Genomic DNA, 13,004 nt, shown 5'->3' with positions numbered 1-13,004 from the left:
GCTTTGAAACAGCGGACCGAATCGCGGCATCATTGGTGTTATTGGGTGAAAGTCTGCCCCATCTTTGGTGTTATTGGGAGAAAGTCTGCCCCATCATTGGTGTTATTTGGAGGAATTTTGCCCCATCATTGGAAGGAATTTTGCCCCATCATTGGAAGAAATTTTGCCCCATCATTGGAAGAAATGTTGCCCCATCATTGGAAGAAATTTTGCCCCATCATTGGGAGGAATTTTGCCCCATCATTGGAAGAAATTTTGCCCCATCATTGGAAGAAATTTTGCCCAATCATTGGAAGGAATTTTGCCCCATCATTGGGAGGAATTTTGCCCCATCATTGGGAGGAATTTTGCCCCATCATTGGGAGGAATTTTGCCCCATCATTGGAAGGAATTTTGCCCCATCATTGGGAGGAATTTTGCCCCATCATTGGGAGGAATTTTGCCCCATCATTGGAAGGAATTTTGCCCCATCATTGGGAGGAATTTTGCCCCATCATTGGAAGGAATTTTGCCCCATCATTGGAAGGAATTTTGCCCCATCATTGGAAGGAATTTTGCCCCATCATTGGAAGGAATTTTGCCCCATCATTGGAAGGAATTCTGCCCTATCCTTGGTGTCATTGGGAGGAATTCTGCCCTTCATTAGTGCCAATAATTAAAAAAGCACCCCAAGGGCCAGATGAAACCAAGCAATGGGCCACATCTGGCCCCCAGGCCGCAGTTTGGAGACCACTGCTATAAGTGACTGTGATTCCGCTCCCAACTACTGCTGGGATTAATGGTTTACCAGAAGCACCGCCATTAAAAGGTTAATATAGTAAGCCATCCGTCTTCCCCGCAGATAAACCCTCACTACTATTTCTACTCTGCTACTCTTGGCAATCTCACCTGCTAATAAATTCCTTGGGAAGGCAATAAAACACCTGAATTTTCTATATATCTTCTTCCTTGAGTGACTCCGGCTCCTGGGCAGAGGCGTTGATGGGGAAGGTAAGGTCGTACGGGGAAGGTAAGGTCGTACGGGAAAGATCTGTAGAGACCTCGGCGCTTCCTCTGTGGTCAGTTCCTTTAATAATATGGATCCAGCCTGCTCCGGTGACACGGATGATTGACAAGGAGGAGCTCATTTGGAGAAGTGGAGACAAATCTGACAAATGTCTCCTGCTAGGAGAAATGTTCTTTCATTAAAATCTCAATAGTTCCTCATTTCACCATTCCCTTCAAATAATGAAACCCGTAAATTTTAAGCAAGATTTTTCATGAACTGCCATTTCCTTTCAGTTATTTAAAGTGAACCTGTCCCGCTCCTAGGCAATATAAAACGAAAGTATGATAATAAAAAAATGAATAAGTCTTGTGGCTTTTTATCTCTTTATGTGTACTCAGTATGATTTGGGATTCATTTTAGCTTGAAAATTCCTTGGAAAATTCTTTTTTTTTTTATTAAAATTGCTGCTTCCTGTCCAGGCATTGCAGTGCTCTGTGCTGGCAGAGCTGAGTAACAGCCACACCCCTAATCTCAAGTGTCCTCCCACACACTGAAATCAGTAGGTCCTAAACAGAGGCACAATCATATTTATAAAATAAAAAGTCGCCAAGTGTATCACACGGGAGTGCGCCCTCAAGGTAACCCCCTTGGGAGAGAGCTTCCCAGACGGGGTTAGCTCTTGCGTAGAGGAGCTGCGAGAGCCACCGTGGGTACTCCATCTAAAATGAAAATACATGTTTTGGCCTAGGTTATACATATGGGGGCAGATCCACAGAGATCTGCACCCGCGCAGCGTATCAGAGATACGCTACGCCGCCGTAACTTACCCGGCTTTAGTTCGAATCCTTAAAGATTTTGCTTCGTAAGTTACGGCGGCGTAGTCTATCTCTGGCGGCGTAACGGCGCGGAATTCAAATCGGCGATTAGGGGGCGTGTTTCATTTAAATGAAGCGCGTCCCCGCGCCGAATGAACTGCGCATGCGCCGTCCCTAAATTTCCCGCCGTGCATTGCGCTAAATGACGTCGCAAGGACGTCATTTTTTTTAACATAGGCGTGAATTACGTCCATCCCGATTCACGGATGACTTACGCAAACAAAAAAAAAAAATTCAACTTAAACGCGGGAACGACGGCCATACTTAACATAGCAGGTGTAACTATACGCGACGAAATAGTAGCTTTAACTATACGCCGGAAAAAGCCGACTAGAGACGACGTAAAAGAATGCGACGGCCACTCGTACGTTCGTGGATCGTCGGAAATAGCTAATTTGCATACTCGACGCAGAAAACGACGTGAACGCCACCCAGCGGACGCCGAAGAATTGCATCTTAGAGCCGAAGGCGTACGAAGACGTACGTCTGTCGGATCTAACCCAGATGCCGTCGTATCTTGTTTTGAGGATTCAAAACAAAGATACGACGCGGGTAATTTGAAAGTACGCCGGCGTATCAGTAGATACGCCGGCGTACTCGCTTTGTGGATCTGCCCCTAAAACCACAAAAAAACACCTACATTTGATCTTCATCATTGACTGTAATGCATTTCACAAAAATTTAGAAATTAAAAAAAATTCACAGTTTTTGCCAATATTTTGCTTCTATCCCTAGCCAATACCTAAATATCTATAGCCTGTCTACAGATTCATTTTAACTTCCCTGCTGAATTAAAGCCTTTTTATAGAGCTCAATAGCTGAAGCTCAAATTATAGACACCAATGAAAATAGTACAGTAGGGATTCCCTAGCCCCGATCTGAATAGCCCTCTGTTACGATGGGTGCATATAAAGTTTCATTCAGAGAGAGAGACAATCTGAAAGGAAATAGCCATTGGCCTTCTCTCTATAATGTGTTAAATGTACATTTGTCAAATACAAACCTTCTTTAAATAGTAAAAAAAAATGTAAATAACAATTATAATTTAACCGGTTACCGACCGCCCACTGTATATATACGTCCTCTTTTTAAAGATGGATATCTCGGTAACGGCAGCAGCTGCTGCCACAACCGAGATACCCATCTCTTCAGTGAGCGGTCCGGTAAACGATAACGGCGGTCTCCGCGGCAGATTCGCCGCGAGATCGCCGTTATCGGTGGCGGGAGAGGGGCCCCCCCTCCCGCCGCTCTCCCGCGCCCTCCGCCGCTTACCGGAGCCGTCGGTAGCGGCGGAGGCGATCGGGTGCTTCTTCCTAGTGAGTGAGGATGCGAATTTCCATTTTTTTTTCTTGCATTTAAGTCTAAATATGAGATCTGAGGTCTTTTTGACCCCAGATCTCATATTTAAGAGGACCTGTCATGCTTTTTTCTATTACAAGGTTTTTTTACATTCCTTGTAATAGGAATAAAAGTGATACATTTTTTTTTTATTTCAGTGTAAAAACTTATAAAATCAATAAAAATAAATAAGAAAACAAAAATTTTTTTTTTTAAAGTGCCCCGTCCCGACGAGCTCGCGCGCAGAAGCGAACGCATACGCAAGTAGCGCCCGCATATGAAAACGGTGTTCAAACCACACAAGTGAGGTATCGCCGCGATCATTAGAGCGAGAGCAATAATTCTAGTCCTAGACCTACTCTGTAGCTCAAAAAATGCAACCTATAGAATTTTTTAAATGTCGCCTATCGAGATTTTTAGGGGAAAAGTTTGACGCCATGCCACGAGCGGGCGCAATTTTTAAGCGTGACATGTTGGGTATCATTTTACTCGACGTAACATTATCTTACACAATATATAAAAAAATTGGGCCAAATTTATTGTTGTCTTATTTTTTAATTCAAAAAAGTGATTTTTTTCCAAAAAAAGTGCGCTTGTAAGACCGCTGCGCAAATACGGTGTGACAAAAAGTATCGCAATGACCGCCATTTTATTCTCTAGGGTGTTAGAAAAAAAATATATATAATGTTTGGGGGTTTTAAGTAATTTTCTAGCAAAAAAAACTGTTTTAGTCTTGTAAACGCGGAATCTGAAAAACAGGCTTGGGGGTTAAGTGGTTAAAAAATAAATAAATCTATCTATCTATCTATCTATCTATCTATCTATCTATCTATCTATCTATCTATCTATCTATCTATCTATCTATAATATATATAATAATTGTAAGTAACTAATATCAAATAATATAAAAAAATAATAATAAAGACAACTAAATTAGATAATAGTTATCTAAAAAATAATATATATATATATATATATATATATATATATATATATATATATATATATATATATATATATATATATATATATATATAAATATATTTTAAAAATTTTTTTATATATATATATATATATATATATATATATATATATATATATATATATATTTATCGATTAAATAAAAAAAAAAATATATATATATACTTAGATTTTAAAACATAAAATGTAAAATATAATTGACCAAAAGCCATTGTAGGTTCCTTAAATATTGTGGCTTTAGCGCAGCTTCTGGGTTTCCTGGGTAGCATTGTGGAGCCCCAGCGCTGTGTAGGAGTCAGAGGAGACACGGCACACAGTCGTGCAGCACCAGTATGAAGCGGAATAAAAACAGATGGTGTGCAAGCCTGTCCCAAGTTAAACGTTAAGTGCAGCACACAATGTGCCAAGTAAATGTCAGATCTCAGCTCTGCTCCCGTATACACAGGAAGCCATCAGCTCAGGCTGGCAGCAGCAAAAGAACAATACACAAGTGTGTGGACAAATCTGTAAAGGCAGCCTGGCAAGTGCTTACTTCCTGCTTCATTACAGGTCCTCTTTGCCTTCTCTTTAATCTAACTGAAGGATTAATTCCTTAAGAATCAGTAAGTAAAGGTTATGGTTTACAATGAGATGCAAACTGGTCTTTTGTAGGCATGAGCATGTGTTCTTTTTGTGTCTTAATTTGCCAACTTGTCAAGATTGCTAAAGAACTTTAGACTGCAATCTCTTGTGGACAGGGCCCCTTCCTCAATTTTTCACTGCTTCACATGGTATGTTCATTGTGTATTTAATCTTTGATTTTCCAAGGATGCAAAGGGCTGTAACATATGTCATAAATTGTAAGTCCATCCAAAAGGATTTCATTTTTCCAGGTAAATATTGGTTAAGAGTTAAGACCCTGACAGTTTTTGCTGTCCCTCAATAACTCTATTGGTGGTATTTCCGAGCTGAGTTCCTGGGTTTTGCTGTTTGCTGAGGGGCTCCTAATGTAACAGACGGACATTGTAAAAGGACGATCCGAAACACGCGAAGGTGGACAGGAACACTCTAAACTCTCAGGTGGATAGAGTTGGAAACTGGCATTGGATGTTGGAGTATTCCAGATGGGTAGAGTATCCCAGATGGATGACAGTTGGAAATTGATGTTGCATTTTGGAGTATTCCTAGTGTGTAGAGTATCCCAGGTGGATAGAGTTGAAAACTGGCATTGGATGTTGGAGTAATCCAGATGGGTAGAGTATCCCAGATTGATAAGAGCTGGAAATTGCTGTTGGATTTTGGAGTATTCCAGGTGGTTGAGTATCCCAGATGGATAGAGTTGGAAATTCCTGTTGGATGTTGGAGTATTCCAGGTGGATAGAGTTGGGAATTGGTGTTGAATGTTGGAGTATCCCAGGTGGATAGAGGATCCCATGTGGTTAGAGTTGGCAAATGTCATTGGACGATGGGGTATCCAAGGTGGGTAGAACATCCCAGGTAGTTAGAGTTAGGAGTTGTTGTTGGATGTTTGAGTAACCCAGGTGGATGGAGCAGTCCATGTGGTTGGAGTAGGCAATTGGCTTTGGATGTTGGAGAATGCCAGGTGGATAGAGTGTCCCAGGTGGTTAGAGTTAGGAATTGGTGGTGGATGTTTGAGGAACTCAGGTGGATAGAGTTGGCAATTGACGTTGGAAGTTGCAGTATCCCAAGTGGATAGAGAATCCTAGGTGGATAGAGTTAGGAACTATCATTGGATGTTGGAGTAACCAGGTGGGTAAAATATCCAAAGTGCATAGCGTTAGGAACTGGCATTGGATGTTGGAGTATCCAGGTGGGTAAAATATCTCCAAGTGCATAGAGTTAGGAACAGGCATTGCATGTTGGAGTATCCAGGTGGGTAGAGTATTCAAGGCAGATATAGTTGGGAATTGGCTTTGGATGTTGGAGTATCCAGGTGGGTAAAATATCCCCAAGTGCATAGAGTTAGGAACCGGCATTGGATGTTGGAGTATCCAGGTGGGTAGAGTATTCAAGCTAGATAGATTTGGGAATTGCCTTTGGATGTTGGCGAATCCCAGGTGGATAGAGTGTCCCAGGTGGTTAGAGTTAGGAATTGGTGGTGGATGTTGGAGGAACTCAGGTGGGTAGAGTATTCAAGCTAGATAGATTTGGGAATTGGCTTTGGATGTTGGTGACTCCCAGGTGGATAGAGTGTCCAAGGTGGTTAGAGTTAGGAATTGGTGGTGGATGTTGGAGGAACTCAGGTGGATAGAATTAGCAATTGATGTTGGATGTTAGATTATCCCAAGTGGGTAGAGGATCCTAGGTGGATAGAGTTAGGAACCGGCATTGGATGATGGAGTATCCAGGTGGGTAGAGTATTCAAGCTAGATAGATTTGGGAATTGCCTTTGGATGTTGGCGACTCCCAGGTGGATAGAGTGTCCCAGGTGGTTAGAGTTAGGAATTGGTGGTGGATGTTGGAGGAACTCAGGTGGATAGAATTAGCAATTGATGTTGGATGTTAGAGTATCCCAAGTGGGTAGAGGATCCCAGGTGGATAGAGTTAGGAACCCGCATTGGATGTTGGAGTATCCAGGTGGGTAGAGTATTCAAGCTAGATAGATTTGGGAATTGGCTTTGGATGTTGGTGACTCCCAGGTGGATAGAGTGTCCCAGGTGGTTAGAGTTAGGAATTGGTGGTGGATGTTGGAGGAACTCAGGTGTGTAGAGTATTTAAGCTATATAGATTTGGGAATTGGCTTTGGATGTTGGTGACTACCAGGTGGATAGAGTGTCCCAGGTGGTTAGAGTTAAGAATTGGTGGTGGATGTTGAAGGAACTCAGGTGGGTAGAGTATTCAAGCTAGATAGATTTTGGAAGTTGGTGACTCCCAGGTGGATAGAGTGTCCCAGGTGGTTAGAGTTAGGAATTGGTGGTGGATGTTGGAGGAACTCAGGTGTGTAGAGTATTTAAGCTAGATAGATTTGGGAATTGGCTTTGGATGTTGGTGACTACCAGGTGGATAGAGTGTCCCAGGTGGTTAGAGTTAGGAATTGGTGGTGGATGTTGAAGGAACTCAGGTGGGTAGAGTATTCAAGCTAGATAGATTTTGGAATTGGCTTTGGATGTTGGTGACTCCCAGGTGGATAGAGTGTCCCAGGTGGTTAGAGTTAGGAATTGGTGGTGGATGTTGGAGGAACTTAGGTGAATAGAATTAGCAATTGATGTTGGATGTTAGAGTATCCCAAGTGGGTAGAGGATCCTAGGTGGATAGAGTTAGGAACCGGCATTGGATGTTGGAGTATCCAGGTGGGTAGAGTATTCAAGCTAGATAGATTTGGGAATTGCCTTTGGATGTTGGCGACTCCCAGGTGGATAGAGTGTCCCAGGTAGTTAGAGTTAGGAATTGGTGGTGGATGTTGGAGGAACTGAGGTGGGTAGAGTATTCAAGCTAGATAGATTTGGGAATTGGCTTTGGATGTTGGTGACTCCCAGGTGGATAGAGTGACCCAGGTGGTTAGAGTTAGGAATTGGTGGTGGATGTTGGAGGAACTCAGGTGGATAGAATTAGCAATTGATGTTGGATGTTAGAGTATCCCAAGTGGGTAGAGGATCCTAGGTGGATAGAGTTGGGAACTGGCTTTGGACGTTGGAGTATCCAGGTGGGTAAAATATCCCAAGTGCATAGAGTTAGGAACTGGCATTGGACGTTGGAGTATCCAGGTGGGTAGAGTATTCAAGGTGGATAGAGTTGGGAATTGGCTTTGGATGTTGGAGTATCCCAAATGGATAGAGTACCCCAGGTGGTTAGAGTTAGGAATTGGTAATGGATGTTGAAGTATTCCAGATGGATAGAGGATCCCAGGTGGATAGAGTTGGCAATTAGCGTTGGGTGTTGGAGTATCCAAAACATATGAGAAGCTAGGAGCTGAATCAGTTGCTACCTATTACTAAGATATCACTTTTGGGTAGACTGACCCCTTAATAAACAATAGTGATGCCAGTGATCCATTAAATCCAGCCTGTAGTTTGCATTGTAGGACCAAATATTTACTGAAGCAAAATGAACCGGTAAACATTCCACCCCATTGTCGGTGTAACTGCCAAAAACAGTATAAGACCAAACATGGCCAATTACATAACTTATGATACGTGGCACTCACCCATAAGGCCATGTGCCATAACATCCCAAAGTGGACCTGTCATTAAAATTCATGGCTTACATGAATCCACAAGGTGCGTGTCAGCATTAACAAATCACACGTCACTACTGAATCCTGGAATGGGATTGTTGGTTTCCCTGCGGACTTTAGCTGTGAATGGAGCCAAGTTCTGGCAGTGAGGGCAGCAGAAAAGTTAAATATTGACTTGCTTCTCTTTCAGATATGGCTATTTTCAAATGTAATACTTAATGTCAGGGTTGTTTTAAGGGGTCACTTACATTAAATGTGCTGATCTGCCCCAATATACACAAGGGTATGGAAAAAACAATTGTTCTCTTTGTGCCAGTGGGAAGAATAGTGCCCCATTGTTGATTTCAGTGGGAAGAATAGTGCCCCATCGTTGATTTCAGTGGGAGGAATAGTGACCCATCGTTGGTATTAGTGTGAGGAATAGTGCCCCAACATCGGTGTCAGTGGGACAAATAGTGTCCCATCATTAGTGTCAGTGGGAGGAATAATGCCCCATCGTTGGTGTCAGTAGGAGGAATAGTGTCCCATCATTGGTGTCAGTGGGAGGAATAGTGTCCCATCATTGGTGTCAGTGGGAGGAATAGCACCACATCACTGGTGTCAGTGGGAGGAATAGCGCCCCATCACTGGTGTCAGTGTGAGAAATAGTGCCTTATTGTCTGTGTCAGTAGGAGGAATAGTGCCCCATCGTTGGTGGGTAGACAAAGAGCCAGACAAAGGCAAACAAGGGGTCGCATTTGGCCCCCATGTCACAGTTTGGAGACCACTGCAATAAATATTAACTAAAGGGCAAAACTTTTTTTTTGTTATGGATTAAGTGGAGAGGGATTAGAACACCTGTCAGGGATTGATTCCTGTCTGTGCCCCAGTTTGGGAGATTCACCCTCTCTATTAGGTGGATTCAGAAAGACCGTCGCATCTTTAGGGCGGCGTAGCGTATCGTATTTACGCTACGCCGCCTTAAGTTAGATAGGCAACTACTGCATTCACAAAGTACTTGCCTCCTAACTTACGGCGGCGTAGCGTAAATGTGGCCGGCGTAAGCGCACCTAATTCAAATTAGGCTGAGGGGGCGTGTTTTATGTTAATGGGGGGTGACCTGACGTGATTGACGTTTTTTACGAACGGCGCATGCGCCGTCTGTGTACATATCCCAGTGTGCATTGCGGAAAAGTACGCCGCAAGGACGTATTGGTTTCGACGTGGACGTAAATTACGTCCAGCCCTATTCACGGACGACTTACGCAAACGACATAACATTTTAAAATTTCGACACGGGAACGACGGCCATACTTAACATTACTAGTCCAGCTATTTGATGGAATAACTTTACGCCTGAAAATGCCTTACGTAAACGGCGTATCTTTACTGCAACGGGCGCACGTACGTTCGTGAATCGGCGTATCTATGCATTTACATAATCTACGCCAAACTCAACGGAAGCGCCACCTAGCGGCCAGCCTAAATATTGCACCCTAAGATACGACGGCGCAAGCCGTCGTATCTTAGATAGGTTTAAGTGTATCTCAGTTTGAGAATACACTTAAACTTAGGACGGTGCAGATTCCGAGTTAGGTCGGCATATCTACTGATACGCCGGCCTAACTCTTTCTGAATCCACCTATATATGTCCTGTTCAGTTATCACCTAGAGTGAAAGAAAATCCCAAATTTAAGTTGTCACCAGTTCTGGTGACCCTGGTGGCACGCTGGGATTCCCTACCTTTGATGGGATTTCCTCTCACTTCCTGTTTTGGCTATGGGACAGGAAGTCAAGGGAAACATCCCCAATGAGACACAGATGGCAAAAAACTATTTGTGACCAAGCTGTCAAAGGCAGCTCTCTGTCTCTAGTAATGATTGGGAGCTGGCAGGACCTGCTCCCTATTATGTGACTACTGTGGCAGCCAATCACAGTGGTTTGATGATCGGGCAGACCTTCCCGCCCCCTAGGCGTATTAACCCAGTTAAAGGGACGCCAGGGCTGGGCTGGAAGGAGTTAAAGATGACATTTTTTTTGTTGAGATGACGATTATATCAATTGATCATGTTGTAATGCAACCCATAGATCAGAGGTCTCCAAACTTTCTAAACAAAGGGCCAGTTTGCTATCTTTCAGACTTTGAGGGGGCTAGTCTGTGGCCAATGAGAGTAGAAAATGCCCTGGCGTCGATGGAATTAAACAATTCCCCATTAATGGTATTCATGGGAGGAATTTTGCAAGATTGTTAGTATCAGGAGAATAGTGCCCCATCATTGGTGTTAGTGGGAAGAATGGTGTCCTGCCATTGGTGTCTGTGGGAAGAATGGTGTCCTGCCATTGGTGTCTGTGGGAAGAATGGTGTCCTGCCATTGGTGTCTGTGGGAAGAATGGTGTCCTGCCATTGGTGTCTGTGGGAGGAATGGTGCCCTACCCTATTGTTAATATCAGTGACGGGTATTATGCCCCATTGTTGGTGTCAGTGTGAGGAACAGTGCCCCATTATTGGATCAGTGATGTGAATTATGCTCCATTGTTGATGTCAGCAGGAGGAATAGTGCCCTATTGCTGGTATCAGTGATGGGAATTATGCCCCATTGTTGATGTCAGTCAGAGGAATAGTGCCCTATTGTTGGTATTAGTGATGGGAATTATGGCCGTTGTTGGAGTCAGTGGGAGGAATAGTGCCCTATTGTTGGTATCAGTGATGGTAATTATGCCCCATTGTTGGTGTCAGTGGAACAAATAGTGCCCTATTGTTGGTATCAGTGATGGGAATTATGCCCCTTTGTTGGTGTCAGAGGAAAAAAGAGTGCCCTATTGTTGGTATTAAAGATGGGAATTATGCCCAGTTGTTGGCATCACTGGAAGAAATAGTGCCCTATTGCTGGTATCAGTGATGGAAATTATGCCCCGTTGTTGGAGTCAGTGGGAGGAATAGTGCCCTATTGTTGGTATCAGTGATGGGAATTATGCCCCTTTGTTGGTGTCAGAGGAAAAAAGAGTGCCCTATTGTTGGTATTAAAGATGGGAATTATGCCCAGTTGTTGGCATCACTGGAAGAAATAGTGCCCTATTGCTGGTATCAGTGATGGAAATTATGCCCCGTTGTTGGAGTCAGTGGGAGGAATAGTGCCCTATTGTTGGTATCAGTGATGGGAATTATGCTCCTTTGTTGGTGTCCGAGGAAAATAGAGTGCCCTATTGTTGGTATCAATGACAGCAATTATGCCCCGTTGTTGGTAACAGTGGAAGGAATAGTGCCCTATTGTTGGAATCAATGACAGGAATTATGCCCCGTTGTTGGTTACAGTGGAAGGAATAGTGCCCTATTGTTGGAATCAGTTATGGGAATTATGCCCCGTTGTTGGTGTCAGTGGAAGAAATAGTGCCCTATTGTTGGTATCAGTGATGGGCATTATGCCAAGTTGTTGGTGTCAGTGGGAGGAATAGTGCCCTATTGTTGGTATCAGTTATGGGAATTATGCCCCGTTGTTGGTGTCAGTGGAAAAAATAGTGCCCTATTGTTGGTATCAGCAGGGCAGGACTTAGGGTGGTGGGGGCCCCTGGGCTTGAGTGTTGAAGGGGCCCCCTGGAGCCGAGAATTGGGGGGGATCGAAGTTGTTGAGCGAATTGATCCGTGCGTGTTGGGAGGTATACGCAGGGCCGCCATCAGGAATTTTGGGGCCCCTTGCACAGCTTAAGGCATGGGCCCCCTGAAGCAGAGAACCTAGGGGGGGGTGCTGCCACCTGAAATTGAGAAGCGGGGGGGCTCCCGCAAATTGAGAAGCGGGGGGGGGGGCCTTTACAAAAAAAAGAAGAAATAATGAAGAAAACAAATATATATAAATAAAGGGGGGTAGCCATCCGGGGCCCTGGGGACCTCTGGGCCTTTTAATAAAAATAAAACATAAACCTCTGGGCCCTTTAATAAAAAAATAAACATTTATAAAAAATACATAAAAAAGGGGAGGTTGCCATCCGGGGCCCTGGGGACCTCTGGGCCTTTTAATAAAAAGAAAAAATAAACCTCTGGGCCCTTTAATAAAAAAATAAACATTTATAAAAAATACATAAAAAAAAGGGAGGTTGTCATCCGGGGCCCTGGGGACCTCTGGGCCTTTTAATAAAAAATAAAAAAATAAAAAAAATAAACATTTATAAAAAAAATAAAAAAAGGGGGGGTTGCCACATGGGGCCCTGGGGACCTCTGAGCCCTTTAATAATAAAAAAAAAATATATATATATATATATATATATATAAAAAATATATTTTTTTTTATAAAAAAATAAAAAAGGTGGGTTGCCATCCAGGGGCCCTGGAGACCCCTGGGCCCTTTAATAATAATAAATATATATATATATAATTTTTTTTTTTACAAAAAATAAATTTAAAAAAGGGGGGTTGCCGTCCGGGGCCCTTTTTTTTTTTTTTTAAAGGGGGCCCCCTTTTGGGCGGGGCCCCTGGGCTTGAGCCCAGTCAAGCCCAATGGTAAGTCCGGCCCTGGGTATCAGTGATGGGCATTATGCCAAGTTGTTGGTGTCAGTGGGAGGAATAGTGCCCTATTGTTGGTATCAGTGATGGGCATTATGCCAAGTTGTTGGCATCAGTGATGGGAATTATGCCCCGTTGGTGGTGTCAGTGGGAGGAATAGTGTCCCAGGCACCG

At 43.4% G+C, this 13,004-nt stretch overlaps 1 protein-coding gene across 2 annotated transcripts in view; it reads right to left on the bottom strand.

The window, feature by feature from the left end:
* The window catches only part of BCL9 (BCL9 transcription coactivator), a 370,958-nt gene that overhangs the window by 153,205 nt on the left and 204,749 nt on the right, over nt 1–13,004 (bottom strand). The gene's annotated exons all lie outside the window — the stretch shown is intronic.

The sequence above is a fragment of the Rana temporaria genome, chromosome 2 (assembly GCF_905171775.1).
Source record: "Rana temporaria chromosome 2, aRanTem1.1, whole genome shotgun sequence".
NCBI lineage: Eukaryota > Metazoa > Chordata > Amphibia > Anura > Ranidae > Rana > Rana temporaria.
The sequence above is the reverse complement of the archived record's forward strand: the minus strand, read 5'-3'. Positions and strand labels throughout refer to the sequence as shown.